The 8,358-nt window shown below is 46.4% G+C and overlaps 1 protein-coding gene across 6 annotated transcripts in view; it reads left to right on the forward strand.

The window, feature by feature from the left end:
* CEP85 (centrosomal protein 85) overlaps nucleotides 1-8,358 on the forward strand; it is a 48,692-nt gene continuing 40,334 nt past the window's right edge. For 2 of the 6 annotated variants that reach the window (XM_017534649.2, XM_017534652.2), the window contains exons 1-3: nucleotides 1-160; nucleotides 739-771; nucleotides 2,215-2,417. The gene's annotated coding sequence lies outside the window, so the exon portion shown is untranslated. Of the gene's footprint in view, nucleotides 161-738; nucleotides 849-2,214; nucleotides 2,418-4,446; nucleotides 4,629-8,358 lie in introns of those variants that run through there. The other 4 variants (XM_017534648.2, XM_017534653.2, XM_017534651.2 and 1 more) reach the window with 3 other exon arrangements.

The following is an 8,358-nucleotide window of genomic DNA, read 5'->3' on the forward strand; positions in this document are numbered from 1 at the left end:
TTGGGCAAAGTCCCCGCCTGGCCGGCCTTGCTACCCTTGTGCTGGCGTCGCCCACAGACCTGGAGTCAGAAGAACTCTCCTGGGAGGGATCGCTCCCGAACGCGGCAGGGCCTGGAGCGCGGCGGCAGCCGGACAGTATTTGGGCCCATCTGAATAAGCGGTAACTGGATCATTTCTGGGGCCTCCCTGACTCTCTTCCAGAGCCTCCTACCGACCTGCTCTGAGACTCCGACCCGTCACCATGAAGGAAGTCCCCTACTTCCTTCATGCCCTCCACTCTTCCCTAAATGCAAGTCTCCTCCCCGAGCTCATATCCTCCTCGGCTTTCCCTCTGCTCTCTTCACCGAGTCCTGGTTTTACTCGTGAAACTTCGAGTCTGAGCCTTCTCTGCCTGTCTCCTTCCATTCTCACCTTTCCTGTCACATCAGATCACTCTTTCTCCCAGGCTGTCCCTCGTGCCAACCTTTCTCTTGGTGAATCTTCCTTACTGATCTAACAGTCTCTCCCTTCTTTGTATTCCTTAACGGTCCTTCAAAACTCCAACCCTCTCGGGAAAGCCCGTCTTCTACTAAGTCCATTCTTAGAAGAGGCAGAAGGTCCATCATCACACTCTTCTGAATCCCAGTTTCAAAGAGACCAGGCCTTTTGCCCAATCTTGATAAAATGACGGGAGAATGCTAGCCTTGTCCTGCCAGGGTGGCCGCCTTAAGTTCAATCTCTCTTTCTATGTGGTTTCAGAGTCCAGTGCCTCCAGCAGCAGAAGCTGGACAGGTTGGTACAAAGAGATTGCTGTGATGAAGTTCTCATGGTTGCACCAGGGTCTGAGGGTGCACACTTGGTCCTGGCAGGTGGGGGTTTTGGATGTTGTTTCTGCTCAACTCTATCTGACCTGAGAGAAGTCAGTTAACCTCTACTTATTTATTTATTTAGAGACAGAGCCTCACTCTGTTGCCCAGGCTGGAGTGCAGTGGCACAATCTCGGCTCACTGCAACCTCCGCCTCCCTGATTCAAGCCATTCTCCTGCCTCAGCCTCCTGAGTAGCTGGGATAACAGGCATGGGCCACCATGCCCAGCTAATTTTTGTACTTTTAGTAGAGGCGGGGTTTCACCATGTTCACCAGGCTGATCTTGAACTCTGGACCTCAGATGACCCGCCTGCCTCAGCCTCTCAAAGTGCTGGGATTACAGGCATGAGCCATCGTGCCCAGCAGTTCACTTCTTTGAATCTCAGCTTCTTGGGTCTCAGCCGTATGTGGCACTTGTCATTGTAGGGCTGGTGGTTTATCCTTCATCAAAATCTGAGACTATCCCGAAATGATTGGAAAATTCAAGATACAGGGACAAGCAGGTAGGAGGTGAAAATTCAAGATACAGGCCATGCAGTGGCTCACACTTGTAGTTGCAGCATTTTGGAAGGCTGAAGTGGGAGGATTGGTTGGGGCCAGGAGTTTGATACCAGCCCGGACAATACAGCAAGACCCTGTCTCTATAAAAAAGTTAAAAATTAGCTGGACATCATGGTACGTGCTTGTAATCCTTGCTACTTGAGAGGCTGAGGCAGGAGGATTGCTTGAGCCCAGTAGTTTGAGGGTGCAGTGAGCTATGATGCCATCACTGAACTGCTGCCTAGGAGACAGAGTGACACCCTGTCGAAAGAAAGGGAGAAAGAAAGAAAGAAAGAAAGAAAGAGAGAGAGAGAAAGAAAGGAAAATTAAATTCAGAATTCTCAAAAAAGAAAGAAAAGGAAAGAAAGAAAGAAAGAAAGAAAGAAAGAAAGAAAGAAAGAAAGAAAGAAAGAAAACTGCTGCCTAGGAGATAGAGTGAGACCCTGTCGAAAGAAAGAAAGAAAGGAAAGAAAGAAAAGAAAATTAAATTCAGAATTCTCAAAAAAGAAAGAAAAGAAGGAAAGAAAGAAAGTTAGATGAAAGAAAGAAAGAAAAAATTAAATTCAGAATTCAAGATACAGAGCCAGACAGGTAACAAGGACAAGTGAAGATGGCAGAACAGGGTCCACACTGAACACAGAGAGAGTGCCTCTCTTCCCCATCCTTCCCACCCCCAATTTAACTTGCAGACAGTCAGTCCTGAGAAAGCCTGTTGAATGAATGGATTTCTAAATAATTCCCTAAAGGGGAATATCTAAATCTAAAAAGTTTCCCCTGCTCTCAATGCCACCTAATTTTGTTTTACAATTATTTCTTTCTTTCCTGCAGGAGCCTGGATGGCCATCTTTCTTCTGACAGTGATAGGCTGGACGCTGGGATAGAAGCCTGACACCTCCTCCAACCCTAGTCCTTGGCCTCTAGTTTACTTGCCTGAGGCAAAGGTGGAGTGGAGGAAGATTTAGGGAAAGCAAGTAGTCCCTCTTATTGTTAGGGACCAGAGATACTGGGCTTGCAGATGAAACCAACATCTGGTAAGCAGTGTGGCTGCTCAGCCTCAGGCTGTGCTTCCTCATCCCACCTTCTCTTCCCATCTCTGGAACTCTTCTACAGGGAGATTGAGTTACTCAACGTGATATGGGGAGGTACAGAGGGTATGCCTAAGAAACAGCAGGGAATTCTACTTTGTTTGATTCCTTTATGTATAATCCAGATTTCATAATGAGGGGATTGAGGATGGGAGGGAGAAATCACTCTGTTCTGTATTTCTCCATATGTAAAATGAAAGTTTGAACTAATGATCTCTGCTTCAACATGGGCACTCTATGACTCTCATTCCAGGGAAAGTTCCTGGGCCTTGGCCAGCTGGCCCTAAGCTTCCTTTCTTTTTTTCTGCAAAATGGGCACGAACTATTCAATTTCAGAATAAGGATAAATGTATACACATACTATTATCCAAGCCTCCTTCTCCTGCCCCTTCATTATTTCTGACCTCATTAGCTCCCCCTTCCTAGTAGAGGGTGAATATGGCAGCAGTGTTTGTGTGAGTATCATTCCTTTATTCCAAAACAGGTTGGAATCTGTTATGTACCTGTTAACTGTATTAGGCCTGGGGGATTCAACAGTACACAAGACAGTCTTTGACATTATAGAGAGGACAGTTGAGTTTGGGGAGCAGGTAGTGAGGACCAGGGAGCAAGACAGGCTTTATAAGTTGTCAGAGGTGGGACCTACCCCCTAAGGTAGAATTTCACAAAAACACAGGAAGACTCTGTGCCTTCTTTTGTTGTTTTGTTTTTGAAATACACTTTTTAAAATTAATGTCCCTGATTATTTTGGAAATTAATTTCCTGGGGGAAAACATCAGTACAAGCAACGAAATAAAAGTTAAATTTGGCTGGGCACAGTGGCTCACACCTGTAATCCCAACACTTTGGAAAGCCAAGGCGTATCACATAACTTGAGCCCAAGAGTTTGAGACCAGTCTGGGCAACACAGGAAGACCCCTTCCTCTACAAAAAAATCTAAAACTTAGCCAGGCATGGTGGTGTGTGCCTGTAGTTCCAGCTACTCGGGAGGCTGAGGTGGAAGAATCACCTGAGCCCAGGAGGTCAAGGCTGCAGTGAGCTGTGTTCCTGCCACTGTACTCCAGCCTGGGTGATAGTAAGACCTTGTCTAAAAAAAAAAAAAAAAAAAAAGCTAAATTTAATTTAAATTTAATAGTCTTAATATTTCATTTGCAGGAACATTTTGTTATCTTTAATGCTTTAACAGCTCCTGAAAAAAATTATGTCAAATGGTCAATCCATATTATTTTTTCATGCACATCAAAGTCACACATTTATTAAATCATCATACAATTAATTAGATTTCATTGTGAATTCATATTGATTTTATAGGTCTGTAGTAGACTGTTTAAACAGCCCTGCTATCTAAGGCATTAGCCCTTGCCGTTATTTAAAATTTCACTATTCAAGATTCATTCCTTTGGCTGGTGGTTCTGTTCTCCTTTGAAACAATTTTCCAGTCTGACTCTTCAAGCACATATTAATGCAAATAGACTCAACGGTTCCTCTTCCTGGGGACCAACTTTGGGGAGGGAGGCGGGACTGATCCTTTACCCTTCAACCTGAACCCTGGTCCCAAGCTGACCACTGCCTCCAACCCAGACCAAGCCCTGACCGTGACTAGTCAATGACCCAGGCCACACGCAAACTCCCGGTCACAACCGGAACCCCTGCTTCAGGTGGGAGAACTGAGAGATGGGCGTTGGAATGGAAGGAGGATGAGGACGGTTCAGTTGATTCTGGGGTCCCCGGGCCGCCAGCTTCCCAACCTGCACAGGCCCAGCAGGCGCCTCCAGGTCTAGGTGGTGCGCAGGGCTCCACCTATAGGCAAAACGGAGCAAGGGGCAGAGAAGGAGCCAAGGGGTGGCGGGGTCATGCGCAGAAAGATCCGTCCGGCTCTCTGAGACTTAGGGTAGCGTGCAGGGGAGGGTGGCTCGACTGCCGATTGGTCAGAGTCGGCCAGAAAGGGGCGGGAAGCCGGCTCGGCTCGACTCCCGATTGGCCAGAGGCGGGCAGAACTGGGTGGGGCCAGACGACGCGCGCTCTGTGGCGCGCGACCTGGCGGGCGTGCAACGGCCGTTAGAGGAGCTGAGGGAGGGAACCGCCGCCCACCGCAGACGTGGTGATTACAGTCAGTGTTCCCGAGTGAGGGATTTCGCCGTCCGCTTTCAGGCCCGCGTAAGTTTTCCTCCCTCGGAAGCGCCCGTCCTAGTGGCCTACCTGACCTCTCCTCCCACAGCCCCGGCGAAGCCTCAGACGCTCTCCAACTGCCTCCCTGAGGGGCCGGCGAGAGCGAAGCGCATGCGCCTCCCCTCCGAAGCGAGTGCCCCTGCACACGCCCTCTCGCGTCCGAGTCTCCTCACTTCTCCCGCTGCCTTGCTTTGCCCCCCGTGGTTCACCCCAGGGCAGTCGCTTTACCTGAGTGCCAGGCCCTGTTCCGGTAGCCAGGGACACGGGGCGGCGCGTTCCTTGCCCTCGTGGAGCGCACAGCCATGCGAGGGGAGTCGCCGTTAAGTGGGGTAATCCCTCGGCGTGCAGTGAGGGTAGGGTGGAGAAATCTTACAAAGAGCACGAAACAAGGCGCGGATCTAGTCGGAGAGGTCAGGGAGCCCTTCCCGAGGAGATGAAGTTTGAGCTGAGATCGGAAGGATGTGTAGAGAATTAAGGTTTGGGGGTGGAGAGCACTTGCGGGGTGAGGGGGAACCTTACCCCGGTACTTCTCAGCCGGGGCGATTTTGGTTCCCTGGGGACGTGGGTCGATGTCTGGAAACATTTTTGATAGTCACAGTTCCAGGGCTTGCTACTGGCATCTAGTGCCAAGAAGCCAGGGATGCTGCAACACAGCCTACCGTGTACAGGACGCCCCCACAACAAAGAAAAATCCCCCAAAATGTCAATAGGACGGAAGGTGAGGAAACCTCCTTTAGCAAGAAGGAGCTGGTGCTTTGATTGAACTGCAAGTTTAGTGTGTTCAGGTTTGTTTGTTCAACCGTGTATTCAGCGCTTACGTCAGTCAATGAGAGGGGTCAGTCAGTGAGAGGGATCGGAACCACATTTGTCGTTTACCAGCTGTATATTCCCAACGCGTGACTCAGAGCCAGGCGCATAGTAGGCACACAATCAGTTTCGGCTGATGAATTGAACACTGGGATAAGTAGGAGGGAGTGGTGATACAAGGATGATGAAGCTAGCCAGGCCTCATTTACTTGCCCTCAGACCTTGTGTGCATTATAATGATCTGGTGGTTTTGCATGTCTCACTTTTCTTTCTAGAGGCAACTTCTTGTCAAGACTTTGGCTTCTCTTTGACAAGATTTACTGAATGATCAAGGCGATGAAATAGTGTGATGTGGTGTGAGATTCTTCACGTGTCCGTGTCAGCTGTCTGTGCATCCCTTCAAATCTCTCTTGTCTTGATGTGTTTCACTTAACAGCTGCCAAGCATGATGTTCCACACTTAGATTGTAATTCTTACAGGGGAGAAATACAGCAGTCAGAGTCTAATTCTTGGGTAGCAACTTGGGGAAATAAAGCCTAGGTGATGACCAAGGATGAAGTGAAGAAATTATATGAACTGTTGCTGCTCATATAATTGAGGATTGTAGCTCTAGCTGTCTGAGGCAGAAACTCCAACTTGTGGTGCCATGCTTGATCTCTTTTTTTGTGTTTCATCACTTGTAGAATGCTGACTAGACTCCTGTAGCATTAGAGTACAGTCCTGGCTTTGAAGCCTCTTCTAGCTGTGTCGTGACCTTCACTACTCTAAACCTTTCTTATCCATAAAATGAGGGTAATAGTGACTGCTTCATAGGGTTGATGCGAGCATTAACTATGACACATAATACTTAAAAAGTGTTTAGCACAGTGTTTGATAGGTAGTAAGTGCAGAATGCATGTTAAATTTGTTGAATGAGTATTTCTGTAGTTTAAAGGGCTTTGAAGATAGAAACCAACCCTATTGGATGCTTTTTCTTTTTCCCCTGTCTGCCACTATTCACTGCCTTTCTAAGCTTTATAATTGGTTGTGTTACTTCTTGTACATTCATTTCTCTCATTTTTATCCCAGGAAATTTCTGTCTCCTTCAGTTGTCCCAAAAATTTCCACCAGTAGCTCACCTGATTCTGAACTTAGTTGGAAAAAGTCAAGAATGATTTATTCTGTATTGTTTTACTCCTTATGGAGTTTCTTTTTTGAGATATTTGTTGTCAATGAAGGTCAGACTCTAAAATATTTGAAGAGATTTATTCTGAGCCAAATATGAGTAACCAGTGGCCCCTGACACAGCCCTCAGGTGATCCTGATAATGTATGCCATGGTTTTAAACATTTTAAGGAGACATGAGATATCAATCAAATACATGTAAGATTTACATTGATCTGGAAGGGCAAGACAATTCTTAGAGGGTGGGGGCTTCCAGGTGGTAGGTAGATTTCCAAATTTTCTGATTGGCAGTTGGTTGAAAGAGTTATTATCAGAAAGGAATGTCTGGATTAAGCGATTGTGGAGACCAAGGTTTTATCAAGCGGATGAAACCTCCAAATAGCAGACTTTAGAGAGAATAGATTGTAAATGTTTCTTATCAGACATCTATGTTAATGTTAATGCTTTTCCTGAATTCCAAAAGGGAGGAAGGTATAATAAGGTGCACAGGACCCCACCACAATTATGACCTTAACAGGTTTTTCAGGTTAACTTTGGAATGCCCTTGGCCAAGGGGAGGGGTCCATTCAGATGGGTGGGGGTGACTTAGAATTTTGTTTTTGGCTTATATCACATATCATAAAATTTAATTTTATATGTGTGCAATTCAGAGGTTTTTAATATATTGGCAAGGTTGTGCAGTCATCACTATCTAATCCCAGAACATTTTGATCACCCTGAAAAGAAGCTGTATCCATTAGCAGTCACTCCCTGTTCTCCTACCCTCCCTCTTCTCAGTACCTTGCAATCACTTATCTGTGTCTCTGTGGATTTGCCTATTCTGATATTTCATATACATAGGATCAAGCCTTTTGTTTGGCTTCTTTGACTTTGCATAATGTCTTCAGAGTTCATCCATGTTGTCACATGTGTCGCTACTTCATTCTTTTTTTTACAGATTCTCGCTCTGTTGCCAGACTGGAGTGCAGTGGTGCAATCTCAGCTCATTGCAGTCTCTGCCTCCTGTGTTCAAGCAATTCTCCTGCCTCAGCCTCCTGAGTAGCTGGGATTACAGGCACACACCACCACACTGAGCTAATTTTTGTACTTTTGGTAGAGACAGGGTTTCACCATGTTGGCCAGGATGATCTTGATCTCCTGACCTTGTGATCCACCTGCCTTGGCCTCCCAAAGTGCTGAGATTACAGGTGTGAGCCACTGGCCTCCTTTTATTACTGAACAATATTCTGTTGTTTGGATATACCACATTTTATGTATCCATTCATTAGTTGATGGACATTTGTGTTGTTTCCACTTTTTGGCTATTGTAAATAATGCTGCTATGAACATTCTTATTGAAGCTTTTGTGAAACATATGTTTTCATTTCTCTTGGGTATATACCTCAAGAGTGGAATTGCTGAGTTGTAGCGTAACTGGGAGTTCTCCTTCTATCAACCTATTTTCAATTTGTTTGAATTTGGAAACGTCTTAGAATCCAGTGGGCCTAGGCTGGGTGTGGTGACTCACGCCTGTAATCCCAGTACTTTGGGAGGATGAGGCAGGTGGATCACGAGGTCAGGAGTTTGAGATCAGTCTGGCCAACATGGTGAAACCACATCTCTACCAAAAATACAAAAAAATTAGCTGATGTAGTGGTGTGGACCTGTAATCCCAGCTACTTGGGAGGCTGAGGCGAGAGAATTGCTGAACCCAGAAGGCAGAAGTTGCAGTGAGCCGAGATCAAGCTACTGTAGTCTAGCCTGGGTG

The sequence above is a fragment of the Cebus imitator genome, unplaced genomic scaffold (assembly GCF_001604975.1).
Source record: "Cebus imitator isolate Cc_AM_T3 unplaced genomic scaffold, Cebus_imitator-1.0 Scaffold87, whole genome shotgun sequence".
Classification (NCBI taxonomy): Eukaryota; Metazoa; Chordata; class Mammalia; order Primates; family Cebidae; genus Cebus; species Cebus imitator.